Below are 18,866 nucleotides of genomic sequence, written 5' to 3'. Positions count from 1 at the left end.
ACTAGAAAACCTGGTAAACTCAGAAGAAAGTCTGTAGTTCAGTTAATAGTTTTAAGCCACTGTAAGTTTATTAGTTTTCATAAATACATTATGGGTATATAAATAAGATGTAACATTCTAGTAAACTCCTGGGTATGTAAAACTAGCTATACTATGTTTGCATCTTTATGTGTATCTAAAATTATTTTTAAATGAAATCTTTGATTTTTTATTTTTAATTAAAAAATACAGGCATGCATATATTATCCCAGCTTCTGGGGAGGCTGACTTGGGAGGATTGCTTGAGCCCAGGAGTTCCAAACTGAAGTGAGCCATGATTGTGTCACTGCACTCCAGCTTGGGAAAGAGAGGGAGATCAAGACTCAAAAAAAAAATTGGCCTCAGAAGATGAATGGACATACAGAAAAAAAATAGCCAAGCAGATTTCCGCATACATTTACCCTTCCATACATACATCCATCTACTTCAGGAAGCCACTATCAAACTCAAGGAACTCTTGTCCATATTTGACCTCCCCATCACACTCTTTATTACCAAGTAACTCGTTTGCGTGTCAGTAACCTCTCTGTTTTCAGAGATATTTGCCTATGCCTCACATACCCCAGAAAGGCCCATTTTCAGATATCATTTAGGAACATATCTGCAGGATCCCACTGAACATATTTTGGCAGACAAAGTTTCTGGATGCCAAAGACCAAGATTGAGGAATGTTAGTGACAAGAAATATAAATTATATTTTCATATTTTTTTTTATTAATACAGGCTTGGTTTTCTAAAGATAATTCTGCCTTCAAGCCTTGTTGGAATTCTGTGATAATTTCTTTTCACTCCACGTTCTTCGTCAGGAATTTCATGGAACCTTGTGTTCTGTTGAATACCAGAATTATATCAGCAATCCCCAAGCCCCAAAGTCACCAAATGGGCATCATCATGACAGCAGGTGAGTGGAATACAAAGATATATATATATATATGTATATATATATATATATATATGGTGGTTGGTGGTTTTGGCAGTTTCTACTTATCTGGACCTGGACAAAAAAATCTTTTCACACCAGATTTTTGGCAGCTGAGATTCAAAATAGCTTTTGCACAGGCATGGAAAACCTGATAGACACAAAACAACAGACCAGGTGTGGTGGCTCATGCCTGTAATGCCAGCGCATTGGAAGGCCAAAGTGGGTGGATGGCTTGAGTCCAGGAGTTCAAGACCAGCCTGGGCAACATGGAAAAACTGTTTCTCTACAAAAAAATAGTAAAATTAGCTGAGTATAATGGCACACCCTGGTGGTCCCAGTTACTCAGGAGGCTGAGGCAGGTGGATGGATTGAGCCCAAGAGGTCAAGGCTGCAGTGAGCCATGATTGTGTGACTGCACTGCAGCCTGAGCAATAAAGTCAGACCCAAGAAAGAAAGAGAGAGAGAGAGAGAGAGGAAAGAGAGAAAGAAGGAAAGAGGGAAAAAAGGGTAGGAAGGATAGGAAGGAAGAAAATACAACATATCCTCAACCCTCCAGCAGTGATCTAAGAGATAGACAGAGGCTGAGTGGTGATTCTGCATATGTGCTGGTGAAACAGAGAATCCCACAGCAGGAAGGACTCTCCACTCACCCCACACACAACTTCCTGTTCAACACGCTGCTGGACAACACCAGGGTTGTTTCCAGGGACCATGCCTAAAAACCCACAAAGACATCAGACTTCATTCTGCACACCCATGGCCATATATAATTTTGACTTGTTTTTTGGTTTATAAACATGGGGTCTATTTTCTACACCATGTTAATAGTGACAGTGAGAAAATGAGCTCCTGTGACCTAGAAACTTGGAAGAGACATTCAGCTTCATGGAAGTCATTCCTCATTCTGAGATGAGGATTCTTAGTATTCCTGAAATGGCACTTCCTTGCTTAATTGTGTACCCTGTCAAGCACTGGAGGGAGAGGCCATCTCTGTTCTCTCATTATACTGAGGAGGCAGAGTAGCTCCCTCTTATTGGTCTGATGCCTCACTTGGTAGCATGAAGGCAATTTGGGCCAATGCAGAGGCCAGTGCTAAGGGCCCCGTATGGCAGTACCACAGTGGGAGCTGTTGGGGTGGAGCAGAGGCCAGGTGCGTTCTGGCTGTGGTGGTTGGAGCTGCTAAAACAGCTTGGGTGTAGGACATTTAAAAGTCCTAATTCTTCTTCATTGCTTTCTGCCTGAGTTTGGCTCTCTGGCTTGTGAAGAGCCTTTTTCCATTCTGTCCTTTGGTACAGCTGGCAGCTGGCGTCTTCCCTCATGGTATGAATCCTGATTTTCAAAAAGCATGAAGGCTTGGACATATGGTATTTTTTCTGATTTTCCAGACCTCTGACAAAATGAGTCTAACTGCATTAAAGACTAGCATTGGTTACGTCCAGTCAGAGGTCAAAATTTATAACCTAACTTGTCCACAGTCCAAACAGCACTGCAATAATAGACCGTTTTTCTCTTAGTCAAGGGCTCATAGGTATAGGATCTACACTTAGCTAGGGTATGCCCCAGGGGCTCCCAGAGGGGATAGAGACCTTGTTTCCCCTCCTGACTTGGTTTCTATATCCATACTGCTCTTCCCAGTTGAAAGAGTGATGACCACTTTTATTTGTTGTCTCTCTTCTGTTCTGCACTGCTCGTGTCCTTCAACCAGACCTCTGTGGGTTGGAAAGACTTTTCTAGCTTCATATAAGTAGTGCAGTAATACCACTCATGGTCCTAAAGGAACACTTGTGCAAATCTCACCACACAGCTGGGACGGCCAAAGAGATCAGAGAATAAACTCCTTGGGCAGCTACTGATTAGCACCAGCTAGCACAGCACTCCCCCACCACCACCCCCCCCCCGCCCCCCGCCCGGCCCCAACAGCACATCAACTTCATCCCAGGTCCATGTTCTGCTGTCCTTAGTACCCTAGTAGAGGGTAACCGAATGGCAACAAATTAAATGGTAAATTAGGCAGATAAAAAGGGCAGAGGGGTTGGAGTCAGGACTGCCTAAACACTTATCCCATATGCTGTTAAGCTTTTTTTCACATAAACAACATTAAGCACCGTAAGCATGGTGGCAAGCCCTTTAGATAACCTATGGAATAGTTCACATCCTTCCTTTCCCCATAAAAACTGGCACAGTTGTGAGAAGTACTCCGGGGCCCCAAAAAGAGTGACCCTGCTAGGGCAGTGGAGGCTGTTTCCCTCCAGGGCTGGATCCTGGATGGAGTGGGGCTTATGCAGATCACCCTGCAGAGGAAAGAAGGAGGAGGAGAGAGAGACAGAGATGAGGGCCTAAATGTAGATATTGTACCTTTTATAGTTGCAGGTTCAGACTGCACAGTCCCAGACAGATCCCCACTAAAGGGCTGGGTAAACGTCCTGAAACCTCCTCTCAATTTCAGATGCCCTCCTGCCAATCAGCTGACTCCAAGTGGAGCAAAGCCCAGGTCTTGACATAGATACAGATACCATACATGCCCAGATGATGTCACAAGCAGCTATATGTAAACAGAGCAGAGGTCAGGTGACATCACAGAACAGGCAGAGGCAGTTTAGGGGGTATTCTGGTTGCCTTACCCAGCTCTGAAGTCTGTCAGCCTCTTCAGATGTCACTTGGCCTGTGGTAAGGAAGTGTAGTCGACAGCTGGTGCAGTGGCAAGAAGAGAAAGGAAGTTCCCCAAGACAAAAACATCTCAGCAGGTAAAGAGAAATTCCCTAGAGCCCCAATCATGGGACCAGCTTGTTGGAAGCAGGTGGCATTCCTGGGTAGTTTCTTTCCCTTCCAGTGGCCAGAATGGTTAGGCCTTGGTGTGCTTGTGTGTCTGATTGCCCCATTCATCAGAATCCAGACCGATGGTTTCAGGAACTCTGAGTGTGTTGTTCCCCTCTATGTGTCCACGTGTTCTCATCATTTAGCTCCCACTGATAAAAAGAACATGGAGGTATTTGGTTTTCTGTTCCTGTGTTAGCTTGCTAAGAATAATGGACTGCAGCTCCATTCCTGTCCCTGCAAAGGACATCATCTGGTTCTTCTTTATAGCTGCGTTGTATTCCATGGTGTATATGTGCCACATTTTCTTTATACAGTCTATTGTTGATGGACAATTACTTTGTTATTAGCTTTGTCCAGGAAAGAATTTAAGGGCAAGTGGGTGATGTTAGACTGCAATATTTTATTGAATGGTACTGCTCCTAGCGGAGCAGGGCTAACTCTTAAGCGGTGTATTCAGAGTTGGCAACATATAGGCCTCTTGGCAACTGTATTTATATGCAATGAAACCCACTTTTAATTATATGCAAATTGAGGGGCAGTCAATGCAAATTGAGGCAGGAAAGGGGCAGTGACTTCTAGGTTGTCTCCATGGAAAGGGCAGTAACTTCTGAGTTGTGGCCATGGAATTTGTAAACAGTTATGTGGTTGGTAGGATTGTCTTATGTGAGTGACAAATGAAGACTGCCAGGGTGACATTTGCCACAATGTACAGGCTTCTGCCAGTTTTTTCACTTTATCCTGTCTGGAGCAGATCTTATTTTGGTCATCAAGGTTGTGAAACCAGAAAACAAGTCCTTCCAGTCTCTTACCTCATAGTGACAAAAGACATTGAGCATATTTTCATGTGATTTTGGATACGACTATGGCTTTTTGAGAATTGGCTATTTAAGATTTTGCCATTTTTGATTGGGATATTTGCCTTTTTAATTTTGAGTTGTAAGACATTGCGTATTCTGGATAATAGACCATTACCACCTATAAAATTTGCAATTTTCAAATATTTTCTGCCATTCTTTGGGTGCCTCTTTATATTTGATGGTGGACTTTAAATTGCAAAAGGTTTTAATTCTAATGAAGTTTAATATTTCTATATTTTCTACTTTTCTTTGTGATTTTTCAGTGTCATATCTTAAAACATTGTTTAACCAAAGACCACAAAGATGTATTCCTGTGTTCCGTTTTATGGGTTGTCTCTGTTTAGCTCTTATGTTTAGATGGATTCTCATTTTGAGTCAATTATGTTTCTGGTATGAGGCAAGAGTCTAACTTGCATGTGGATATCCACTTGACCCAGAAACATTTGACAAGAAAATATTGCTTCATACCTAATTTATTTGGCCACATTATAAAAGCATTTCACCATAAATGTAAGGATTCATTTTTGAGTATTATATTCTACTCCATTGATGAATACATATATCCCTATATTAGTACCACAAATCTTGATTACTATTACTTTGTAGTAAGTTTTGAAATCAGGAAGCATATGTCTACTATGCAAACCCTTTTTGTCCTTCTCAAGAGTGTTTCGGCTGCTCAGTATCTATATTATATATAATTTTAGGATAAGCTTCTGAATTTAGGGGAAGGTAATGCCACCTGGGGTTTTGAGAGAAGTTGCATTAATTCTATAGATCCATTTGGAAAATATTGCCTACCTTACAATATTAACCCTTCTAAACAATGAGCATTCAAATATTTTCTATTAATTTTGTTCAATATGCGTTCTATCGTTTTTAGTGTACATATCTCATACTTAATTTGATAAGCTTATTCCTAAGTATTTTTGATGCGATCTCAATTGCAACGGTTTTCTGAGTTTTGTTTTTAGATTGTTAATTGCTAGTATAGAGAAATTTAAAATATTTTATATATTTTATATACTGCAAACTTCTTTGAACTCATCTTTAAATTCTAAACATGTTTGATTAGAGTCCTTTGGACTTTTTATACATTAGATCATGTCATTTGCAAACAGTGAGAGTTTGACTTCCTTTCCTTATTAGAAACATTATATTTTTCTAAATGAATTGCCCTGTCTACATTCTCCAGTACAATGTTGCAAACAAGTGTGAACAGTGGAAATAGATGACTTGTTTCTAATATCAGAGAAATTAGTGAACCTTTCAGATTACTTATGAGGATATGTGAGCTTTTCATAGATGCCCTTTGAAATGAAGAAAGTTGTCTTATCTGCCTAATTTGCTGCATGTTTTTCTAATACTGAATCTGGGAATTTTCAAGTGCTTGTTGCACACCTTCTGAGACGATTGTGTAGTTATTATTCTTTATTAATATAGTGTATGACATTAATTGTATCATATGTTGAACCAAATTTGCATTCCTGAGGTAAATACCTTTTGCCGTAGTTTATAATACTTTCTACATGTTGCTGATTTCATTTGATAATATCTCCCTGGTGATTTTTGTCTCTGTATTTATAAGGCATATTGGTCTTCATTTTCCTTATTTGAAATATCTTTGTGTAGTTGTTCAATCAGGGTAAACGAATTCATAGTATACAATGGGAAGTGATCTATTTTCTACTTCTTTATTATTATTGTATTGTTTTGAAATATTTTTGATAAATTAGTATTAATTTTCTGTGATTTTAATAACACATCAATGAGTTCCTGATGAGGGCAGGGAAGTGAATCCTAAGAACAATCATGTGAGTTTGGAAGGAGACCCTTCCCCAGCTGAGCCTCAGCCTGAGCCATCACCTACATCTACACCGAAGACCCAGAGAAACCGTGAGTAATGTGTGTGTGGTCCTGAGCCACTAAGGTACGTACTAATTTGTTATGCACCAAGTAGTAAGTAATATACCTGACAGTAATTGTAAGGTGGTATTCTGGATTAGGTCCTGGAATAGATAAGTATATGATTATTAGAAAACCTGGTAAAATATGAAGGAAGTTTGTAGATCAGTTAATAATCTTGAAAAACAGTTAAATTCTTAGTTTGCATGAATATGCTATGGTTATAATATATATTAACATTCTAGTTAGCTGAATGGTATATGAAACTGTCTGTACTTACCTATGTGCATTTATGTAAATCTGCAGTTATTTCAAAATAAATTTGTTTTTTAATATTATTATTATTTTTTTAAGAAAAGTAAGCAAGTAAAGACATCAGCAAAAATCTTTTGCCTCCAGATACAAGTGGGCATGTAGGGAGAGAATAGTAAACTGGCTTTTCTTTTCTAGGCAACATTCGAAACCCAGGTGCCACTCCTTCAGGAAGGTACCTTCAAGCTCCAAGGACTCTTATACTCTTTCTCCTTCCCCACTACCTAGTCATTAGAGCGTCAGCATCCACTTCTTGAAAGGAAGATGCCTGTTTTTCACATATCCCAGAAAGCCCCATTTTAGGACAGCATTTAGCAGAGTATATTCAGGACCCCACTAACCTTTTTGGAAGACATGACTTCCAGATGATATAAGGCAAGAATAAGAAATTTCAGTGACAGGGAACAGAAATCATATTTCTGCATTCAGGATCATGTTTTCTTGGTACGGGGATTTCTTCTTCAAGTAACCCAAGGTCAACTTTACCTTCAAACCTTTCAGAAAACCTGTTCTAATTTAGTTCTCTTCATTCCACAGGCTCCACCAGGAACTGTGCAGGACTGTGCACTCTGTTGATACTCACATGGTGGAATTATATTGCCCTTGGCCAACCCTAAAGCCATCAAGATAGCAGGTAAGCAGAGTACAAAAAATATTTCTAATAAGTTGGTTTAGGGCAGTCCCTGCTTCCAGAGGCCTGGGAATAAAACTTTACAACAGAGTTTTTGCAGGTGAATGCTACTGAGTGATACATACATGTTGTGCACAAGAAGAGAAATCTCAGTAGACAAAAAAACAAACAAACAAACAAAAAAACCAGTATACAGCATATCTCCAACCCTCCATGCAGTGATCTGAGAGACAGAAACAGGCTGACTGATAACTCTGCATGTGTACTCGCTGCCCACTAATTCTCCACACAGCTTCCTATTAAGAGGCCATTGCACTCTTCTTAGTAGCAGCAGAGTTGTTTTCAGGAACCATGCCTAAAAGGCCTACAAAGCCATGGAGGTGCATATTGAACTCCCATTGACATCCATAAATCTTGAATAGCATGATGTCACAGGCACAGATGACAAAGTGCTGAGCACTGAGTCCCAAGACAAACTTTCACTGCATGGAAGATATGATTTTGCACAGTATCCTAAATCAACAGTTGTATAGAGGCTGGTCTGGACACCACAAGTCTACAGAAGATGCTATTGCAAACAAACCACATTTTTAGACGACATCATGAGGCAAACCCAGTGCTCTGTCTCCACACTCTAACCTGATAAGAAGATTGAGTTCAAGGAAGGAATGTCTCATATATGTAATGGCATGGCTTTGTGTTTACTTAATTCAACCTTCCCGGAGTCTAAAACTCTAGGTGAAATTTCAGTCAGCCCCCTTAACTCTGACTGTATGAGTTTTTTCATCACTCAGTGTACTCATGAGGGGACATCGAAACCGATTCCAATATCCAGGTACCCAAAGTAGAGTTGACCAGAGAAGCAAGGGGGCAGATCAAAATATCTTATAAAGACCATTACGCATTCACTTCTGCAGTGACTAATCATAAGGTGATTTCTACTATCACCAGCCATGTGATTAAAAGGACAAATGTGAATGAAGAAAAAGATATACAAATGTTACACCTGAAAGAATGGAATCTGTAATGAAGTTTACAGGAAGCGTTGCTCATATTTCTAAGATTACAGTTTAAAGTTTCAAAATACAGGATTTTCCCATGTCTTTAGAGAGCTAGCACTCCAGTAAATTTTTCAAGTAACTCTTTACAATTTTCATCTTTGTCTTCAATGGATTTCTTAAACCATGGTTCATAGAACTATATTTCCATATGTGACATAAGAATTCTAGCACTCCACTAATAACTCTAATGTGTCTAAAATTATACATGCAGTTTATAACACCTCTCTGGACACTCACTTTAATGAAAAGTGGACAAACTGGACTTCCCTAATGGAGGGCAGTGGTGAAGCTCCCAGGTAGAATATAAATGCAGTTTATAAATTTATGTGGTAAGATTTAAGCATATTTCCTCAATAACAAACAAGAATATAGCCAATGAGCCACCATAATTTAACACTGAGAAACAAGCAGTCACAGAGAGAACAGTGTATTCCATTCATCGTAGAGTGCACATTTCCACATCTATCAAATGCAGATGCATCTTAAATTTGAAAGCGTTAAAACACTGTTGACGGGAAGGAGGGCATAATGTGATTGTCCTCATTTACCTGTATATGAGCTTGGTCTGCAAACCTCCTGTCGACGTTTTTGGGTGATTTCATCAACATCAGCATCAAATCTTGCACAGGAGGTTTCAGAAGGTTGAAAATAGAAACTCGCAGGAGCAAGGTAGGAATCTCACAGGAAATGCAGCATCACCAAATCCTCAGATTAGCACAAATGATGATAACATGGGGAACACCATGAGCAAGATGAATTGAAGAGTGATTTAGGAGAGTTGGATCTGAATGGGAGGAAATTTAGGAAAACCTTTGTTGGTGTATTTTCCTTATATGTTCCATCCCATGTAATCATAGGAGTGACAAAAGACAAGACAAATATCCACAGATATATGTCTTGAAAACAGCTTTTTTTCCAATAATTATAATATAATGATGTTATTATTATACAATGTATTTCCACATGATAAAAGTATTAGTTTCATTGTTAGTGATTTTGTTCTTTCATTCTGATATAGGAAATAATGACACATTACAATTGATGCAATTGATGCATCTCGCAACTTATTAGAATATTTGTTTTTTGGGGTTAGTGTAGGCTTAGTAAGATACTACGTGGTTTATATGTTATCATTTCATACAATCCACCTGCCATCTCAGGAAGTAAGCACTATTCCCGCTCCTCTGGTCCATTTCCAAGTCTGAGCTAACTCTAGACAGGAGAGGCCTAAAGGAACCTTGAGTTTGATTCTATATGCCCCAGATTTTTTCTTCACATGAAGTACATAGAATATGTTTTTTCTTACATGGTAAATGCTTTTCAGGTCTAGTTTCAGACAGCTTAGCCTACTTCGTGGTCTTGAAATTATTTTCCTGAATTGTGTTGTGTATACTCTACTAAATATTTTTATATTTATGTCTATGAACCAAGTATAATTAATTTTGTGTATAATGTCAGGTCATAGGTCAGATTTTAATTTCTCCCTGTGGATATTCAATACCCTGGAACATTTTAATAAAAATCCAAGTTTCCCCCATGCAGCAACTTAAATATATGCTTATATATGCATATGTCTGATTTTTAAGTTACTGGTTGTTTATTCTATCTCTGTGCAAATACCACACTCTTATTATTAAGAGAGTCTATTCAAGAATTTTCTCTCTAGAGATTGTTCTTTTTCTTCTTTTTTAAGAGATAATTTTGTTCTGTCACGCCAACTGGGGTACAGTGGCACAAACACAGAACACATTCTGTGTGTGAACTGCTGGACTCAAGTGATGCTCCCCGCTCAGCCTCCTGAGTAGCCGGGACTACAGGTGCAAGCCACCATGCCCGGCTAATTTTTAATTCTTTTTAGTGGAGAGGAGGTCTCTCTTTGTTGCCCAGGCTTATCTAGAACTCCTGGCCTGAAGCAATCCACCCTCCTTAGTCTCCCAAAGCGTAGGAATTGCAAGCGTGATCCCTTGTGCCTGGCCCAGGGCCTGTTCTTTTAATCACTGAGCTGCTCTATAATGAGGTGAAAGAAGTTCAGACCTGCATGCCTTGCACCTACAGCAATCCTTTCAGCTGTACCTTGAATGAGGCTGTGGATATACAACTTTAGGACGTTGCTATTGACTCTGAAATCTCTATGTCCTTGTGAATCTTAGGCAGTCTCCCAACACCACTACCCACTTTATGTATTTAGTATCTTAGACAACAGCCAATGTTGTTGAAAACCTGGAGAGGCAGCCCTGGCTGCCTCCTGCCCTGCTGTAGATGATTCTGTGAACAGGGTCCCCCTCCAGACCATGCCCAACAAAGGCAGGTTCACAGGGGAGCCTCTGAGCTCAGAGCCTCTCTGAGGGCTCTGCATGCACAAGGACAGCAGCTCCCTGCCTTGGTTGTGGGGTGAGGTAGGGAATTCAAGTCTTTTAAAAAAGGCTGAGTTTGTTCAAAAATGATTCTGCTTCCTGACCAATGACACCTTAAGACTTTAGATTTTACATCGTGATATTTCTCCTTGATTTTGATTTAATTTGTTGTGCAAATGTCTTAAATGCTTGTGTATAAATATTCTCTTTTGTTGGTCATATAAATATCATCTAAAACCAAATGTTTTTTTTGTATCATAGATTTAAGGCCTTTATTTGTCTATTTTAAAAATGCATTCATAATTATTTTTCAATGAACCATATCAATTATTTTCATCTTACTCCTATTTCTCTTTCATAAATTGAACGTTAATATCACTTTTATTAGAAGCGACAGACGTTACACATTCTGTTTTATGATTTTCCAGAAATTTCCTCTTAAATAGCTCTGGTTAAATAGAAGGACAGAAACTATTCTGTAAGCCACAAGGCAAAATTGTCCCACATTAAAAAGATCTTCTTATGCTTAAAAAGATCTGTCAAACTTTCTATTCTATGGCTTAGTTTGCTGTACATGTGAAAGGTTAACAAGGTATTGATTTGTGTGGCAGGAAAGTTAGACTTCACATCTGAATGCAAGGAGCAACCTCTTCTTAACCGTGCAGGTGTGAACTTCATGATGTTGTTTCATTTTTTCCTTGTACAAAAGATGTAGACATTGACTGGACTCCATAATTCCTTCCCCCTCACCTCCGTGTACGTGTACATGACAGTTCTCTGTATGGATCACCCATTCTATGAGATATGAATTATTTTCTTATTTTTGATGACTGATGATTAAACTCGATTTTAGTTCTCAGTGATATAAAAAATACCAGTTAGAAAATGTGTACATCATGTGCTGTGATCAGAAAATATTTTTGTGCCATTAGCTTACAAAAATGAATTTCAATATTTTATTTATTGTCATTTTCATCCGGTTTAATAGTCTCAAAAGGTTTTCATACTTGTGAATTTTTTAGATTTTACTTTTGTTTTCTTAGTCAAAACTTAGGCAAGTTTGGAGACATTTGTTCAAGATGTGTGAGACATAAGCAATCAACACAGCAAAACACTGGTATTTTATGGGAATATGTAATAATAGATGGGCACTTGCCCTGCTAGGTGTGGCAGCAGTCAGGGTCTGTGGGCTTCAGTGCTGTACACAGAATTGACAGATCCTGCTTTAAGGAAAAAAGTGCCCCTCATCTGTCGTATTACAGCCTGGCACCATTTTGTTACCAAACCCAGGTTTGGCCATGGCCACTTGCAAACTCAAATAACAGAAGGGTAGTAAAAAGAAAGTCACTGGCCGGGCGTGGTGGCTCACATCTGTAATCCCAGCACTTTGGGAGGCCGAGGCAGGATGATCACCTGAGGTCAGGAGTTCAAGACCAGCCTGGCCAATATGGCAAAACCCTGTCTCTACTAAAAATACAAAAATTAGCCGAGCACAGTGGCGTGTACCTGTAATCCCAGCTACTGGGGTACAGAGCGAGACTCCGTCTTGAAAAAAAAAAAGAAAGTCACTTTATTTCCAGAGCTTAGCAATGTGGAAGGGCTGGATTCGTATCTAAAGGAACCATATAAGTTTTCTGGGCAGAAAACAGAGTTTTAAGAAGAAAAATTGGCATGCAGGCCACGCAGAAGGGGTGGGGAGGTGTAGGATCTGCATGACTCGATGGATGACTTATCTCTAGTCATGGGTCATTCGTTAGCCTGCCCAGCATCACTGGGGACAGAGTCAGGTTGTGGATTAACTGATGTCTTGAGACAATCTCTCTGTGGAGGAGAATTCTGGTGGATGCTTATTTTCGTTCAAGATTTGGTAATTTCTAAACAAACGTATACTTAGATAAGCTGACAGTGCTTGCTGGTGGTTTGGGTGGTGGAAAGGAAGGAGGGAAAAGTTTGAATTTGCATTTCTAAGGAGCTAAGTAAGACATGAACACACAGGAAAAAGAAAAAGTAAATATTTTTTAAGGAAAATGAAGTACTTGTTTACAACACCCCACTGTCAAATTCCACTTTATTTTTATTCAATTGGAGCATCATATTCATTTGGTCTGCTTCCTACTGAAAGTGGTCTAGTTATAGAGCATTAGAATGGAATCTGTGTACCAGGAGTTGGAAATATTCTTGAGTTTTCAGCAGGAACTTACTATGCATGTATGATGTGTGGATCCAAGAATTTCTGAGAATGATTTCCTGCATCTCCATGCAGAGTGTACAGCAGCAATAAAATTCATAGCAGCTGAAGAGGGCATTTAGCGGTATTAATAATATATATAAAAGTATTTTATGCACCAGGAAGCTGACTAAATCATGATGCCATAGAGTCCGGAAAGAGGGCATCTATAGCAGAAATATGGGTATCTACATGCATAGCTTGGGTTATATTTTGAGAATAATCGTGTGTGTGTGTGTGTGTGTGTGTATGTGTGTAAAATGGTCAGCCTTAATGAATGCAGAAGTGCCACCCTGGGCTGCGGTGAAGATATCTAAAGCCATATGATTTAAAGACATCATGAGATTAGACATAGCATTAGTTTGCTTGTGCATGTCTTTTAGGGCTGAGGATATGTTTCTGGAGTTACCCAGGAAGTACACACAGCATTTAGTCTTAATTATAGTGCAAATCCCCAAATGTCAGTTGTACCCAGAGCTCCTGTGGAGATACGAAGACAAGTTGGTTAACTATACATACTTAACAGGCTACAGGAGGAGTTGTAAATGTTCATGAAGGTGGTGCTGACCTATGTATTAACAAATATCCATGAAACATATGACTCATTGATTTTGGGGCAGAGACTTAACTTTTAAATGTATTATAATTATGCCCTATATTTCAAAAGTTCTTTTTAGACAAAGGCATGCAAGTGTGCATTTACTGTAAACCGGCCAAAACTAGTTTATGGTGAGTGATCTTTTATCAGGAGAAAATTACCGAAATTGGTCCCTTGTCTACTTCAATCTGTAGTTATGGCTGGTGGAACAGTGTCTGGGGTCAGTCAGTCAGCTTATCTTGAGGCTAGTGCTTGCTTGGCTGCTAGAGAAACACAGAAACCTTGTGGCAGTTGTAAACATAGTCTGCTTTTTTTAAAGTGTAGGAATGTGAGACTTAACTCTTGCCTGGCATGTTCTTAAGTCCTGTTCATAGTTTGGTATTTTATTGTTATAAAGAGTCTGTTTTACAGTTTTTATTGTAACGTTAATGCTGACCAGTTGTGCCTAAATTCCCATAATGGGAGGAAGGTATAGTGAAGCTTGTTCAACACCCCTCTTGTTGTCATGGCCTAAATTAGTTTTTCAGGTTGCTTTGGGTAACATGGGTGTAGGGAGTGTCCATTAAGTTGGTGGGGGCTTAGGACTTTATTTTATAGTTTATATTCTCGTTTTTTGTCAAGGTATGCCAGAGACAGTATTGGTAGCCACACTTTTATTTTCTCTCATGTCAATGGCAGAGCAGCATGCTACCTGACCTGGGTCCATCATGTTTCTTGGTGCTACCACTATGGCCAAGGGACTTGGAATCATAAGTCTTATATCCAATTATATCCAATTCCAGTCTGTAGGCCAGACTGGAATGAATGCAGCAGGCAGTCATTAATCCTTAAAACCCCTTTTAAGCAATGTAAGAGCCAAAAACTAAAAGTCAAAAGGTAAGGTTATGTAACTGAATTGTCTCTGAACTTTATGCATTGAGCTGTTGTAATCTTGGCTTATAGGAACCATAGCTATAGAAAACATAAGTATTTTATTTAGCTGTTTAGGCATCTGTATGCCCATCCTTTATTTGGGGGGTCTGAATTAATTTTATTCCACAAGAACTGGCCCTTACAATCTCATGCATTCATATCTTCCGTGATAGTCCCTGGGTCTGGAGAAATTGAACCGTTTTAAATTCTGGATATATTAATGAAACAAAATATTCACTATTAACAACATTTTAGCAAAAAATGCCATAAGCCTTGTCTTGTTCCAAGAGTGACAGGACTGAGACGGGCATACGAGGTCAGGAGAGCGAGACCATCCTGGCCAACATGGTAAAACCCCGTTTCTACTAAAAGACAAAAAAATAGCTTGGCGTGGTGGTGCACGCCTGTAGTCCCAGCTACTCAGGAGGCTGAGGCAGGGAAATTGCTTGAACCCGGGAGGCAGAGATTGCAGTGAGCCAAGATCACGCCACTGCACTCTAGCCTGGGCAACACAGCAAGACTCCATCTCAAAGAAAAAAATGAGTGACAGAAAAGGAAGCCTATAGGTAGATAAACATTTAAATTATTTAGTATTAAGGCACGGAATAAATTATATTTCTTATATTTCTATTTCAGATACAAGGTAAATTATTAAATAAAGTTTAATACATGCCTGTCCCTGTGTTGCAGGAAAGCAGTGTACTTTGATTATTGCCTTTGCTTGAGTCTAAAGATGAGGTTTTGGTTAAGTTGAGTTTGATCTTAGATGCTGGCAGGAGTCTGTTTCTCCTTTAGGGGAGCTACATGTATCCAGGAGTCAGTTCCTTGTACCTTAACACCACAAAGATTACTTAATAGCACCTGATAAGAACTTTTTCAGGGTATTGGAGGTGGTGATACACTGCATAGTCATTAATGTTTTTTAGCTTTGATAAGTGACAGCAATAAGTCAGAGACTTAATTTAGGATTCAGTTTTGGAGATGTCTGTGAAAGATGTGAGAAAGCTTAAAATATTTGATCAAAACTGAACCACAGTTCCTTGTAAATGAATAGTTATTCATTTAACCAAAGTGATCATTGAAAGACTTTAAAGGCAATAGAAAAAGTTACACGGGTATAAAATCCTTACTCCTCTCAAATTTCAGGGTTTTTTTTAAAAGCAATTAAACACTTAATAAAGGCAACATAGGAACTATCTTGATAAAATGTAAAATCTTGTTTCTTAAGCCAGTTACCAAGAAGTCAAAGGAAAACCTTTTTTAGTGTGACTGCCTCTCCTTAGAAGAAAGCCCATTTAGATAATCTGAAAGTACAACTTAAGATAACAAGTGCTTGAATTTAATCAAACATGGAAAGAGTGTGTACAAGGTTTTGAGTAGAACTGGGGAATACATGACTCTTAGTAGCTGCATGATAAGTTTCCTGATTACAGTGAAAATTTAGACATACCAAAAACAACAACAAGAAAAAAATCAAGAGTATAGAATCAGGTTATCCTGGAGGAAAACATTTCTTTTATAGACCTCTAAGATAAAATATTTCAGCATCAGCCACAACAACATTTAGAAGTAAGGAGAAAAGTTACAGGAGCTGACAAGAAGCTGAAGGTTAGAGTTATCATCCCAGGCCACATCAAAGGGAGAAAAAGCTGATAGTAGCAAGACAACAATTGAACATTTGAGATATGAATCTCAGAAGTTTTCAAAAGAAGTAGATTATAGAACAGAAAATCAAAATTTACTGTAATTTTATTAAGAGTAAATTGATACCTTAAAAAAAATCTTGATTTAACATAGGGGACCATTCTTTAGAAAGACTGTTATTAACAATTCCTTTTTAATTATGGCTTAGTTAATTGCATACAAAATTTCTTCTATACTGGCTCAGTTGTGAGAATTGAGTGAGGTTCTGTGAGTCTCTGGTTCTTAGGATTTGAGGCAGAATCTTGTTCATTTGATCTAAAGATTTTCTGCTTTTTCAAATCCAGTAAGCATTTAGTAGGCTACCTGTGTACTTGAATTCCAAGGACACTATTATAAACTAGCCAGCAACATAAATCTGTAGGAATCAGATGAACCTGATTGTTGCTTTGCCTTTGCTGGCCATTGAGATAACTATGCCAACCTTGTCTTTGAAGACTGAGTGTTGCTACTTGCTCCCAGGTTTCCCTGTAACCCAGTTATTCCCATTGCATTTTGATTTTCCAATTGGTGTACTCTGGTTTCTATATTAAGGTCTGGTCTACCGAGAAGAGAGATCAAAGGGCTCTTCAGTTGTTCCCAGCTCCCCACACAAATCTACCTAACAAAGTCCCAATAAACAGTCTGTTTTCTGGAGTCTATCAATACCGGTGAGTTGCATTTATTTATTTATTTATTTAGAGACAGAGTCTCACCTTTTTTGCCCAGGCTGGAGCGCAATGGCATGATCTCAGCTCACTGCAACCTCTGCCTCCTGGATTGAAACCATCCTCCTGCCTCAGCCTCCTGAGTAGCTGGGGCAACAGGTGTGTGCCTCATGTCTGGCTAATTTTTGTAGTTTTATTGTAGAGATGGGGTTTCACCATGTTGGCAAGGCTGGTCTTAAACTCCTGACCTCAACTGATGCACCTGTCTCGGCTTCCAAAAGTGCTGGGATTACAGGCATGAGCCACCATGCCCTGCTGTAAGTTGCTTTTAAGTGGCAAATCCATTCTAGCATTCCTATCTCCCCAGGCCTATGAATTCCTTCATCCAACATAATGCAGGGAAGATGGGGGAATCACTGACTTGCTCATGGTCATACATCTGTTGAACTATATTTCAGCCAACCAATTATAAAACTGATAATACCATCCTTAAACACCCAAGCTGCAACCTTAAACCAGAATATCTGCTTAATGGCCCCATATCATTAAATTTGGACTGATTCAAGTTTATATTCCTTCTGTTATCAACACTTTTTTTTTCTTGTTTTGGTTTCTTACAGATGAGGTCTTGTTCTTTTGGCCAGGCTGAAGTGCAGTGGTACAGTCATAACTCACTGCATCTTCAAACACCTGGGTTCCAGCATTCATCCCACTTCAGCCTCCCGTGTAGCCGGGACTACAGGTACAAGCCACCACACCCAGCTATCCACAGCCATAATCTTTATTTCCACATAGGGTCTTCAGATTTCTGTTTGCATTAGTTAGGAAACTCAGGTAGCTTTTTTGACATAGATCACACCTCCTCATGGGAAATACTATCCATCAGCTTTAGGGGCCTGTTGTAACTTTAGTCTCACCATGAGTCTAGAAGAAACACAGCTGTCAGGGGTGGGTCTTGAAGATAATCAGCAATGTATTGCTTGACAGCTGCTTCAGGGGAAGCCATTACCATTTCCTTAGGCATTGTAGATGTAAGCTACTCAGACGTATATGGAAAGGCCTATATCACTTAGTGTGGGAAGGCCATTGCCAAGGGGGTGGCTGTAAGGAGGCCACTTCTGCTGGCAATAAAAACTCATTAGAATTTAGGAGATCAATGTCCCCAGCCACATCAGTCTTCCCATACATCGTCATCCCAAGTTACAGGATGCTATTCCTTATCAACTTCCACTTCAACAGTAGACACCCTGCCAGACTCAGTTCAATGTTTCTTGTAATTCAGCCAGTGGCATGATAAGGGCTTGTGTTTGACCTTTAGCAAATACTTCCCTGTGGCTACAAGAGAGTTTTCTGGCTCAGAGCACAGGTAGAAACTCTTAGGCTGTTTATGTGGAGCTGGTTCTGCAAAATTGAATCCCTAAGCTCATTATTGTCTTTCATCAAATTTCCCAGTGAAATTAGAAGCAACAAACCCGTCATCATTATGTTCCATGGTTTTACACAAATGTCTGTATCACATACAGAGTAAACAAGTACCTTGCCTCTTATCAGTGTTTAATTAAGAGTATCAAATGCAGATATTTTGGGGATCTCTAAAAACAGTTCATGTCATTGACGGTCATTGCTCTTTCTACTGTTAGAAGTACAGTTCTTAGAATTTAGGTCCAATCAGATTAGAAAGCCTATTCTGGAAACCCCAAAAGACACTCATGCTTAAAATTCTCTTCGTATAGAACTGTTCATACTACCAAAGTCTATACTAGTCAGGGTTATCTAGAGCAACGGAACCAATAGGATAGACACGTAGGAGCTAGCGATAGATAGATAGATAGATAGATAGATAGATAGATAGATAGATAGATAGAGATTTTTAGGGGAACTGA

Source organism: Pan paniscus, chromosome 16, assembly GCF_029289425.2.
Source record: "Pan paniscus chromosome 16, NHGRI_mPanPan1-v2.0_pri, whole genome shotgun sequence".
In the NCBI taxonomy this organism is placed as follows: Eukaryota; Metazoa; Chordata; class Mammalia; order Primates; family Hominidae; genus Pan; species Pan paniscus.
Note: the sequence above shows the minus strand (reverse complement) of the source record.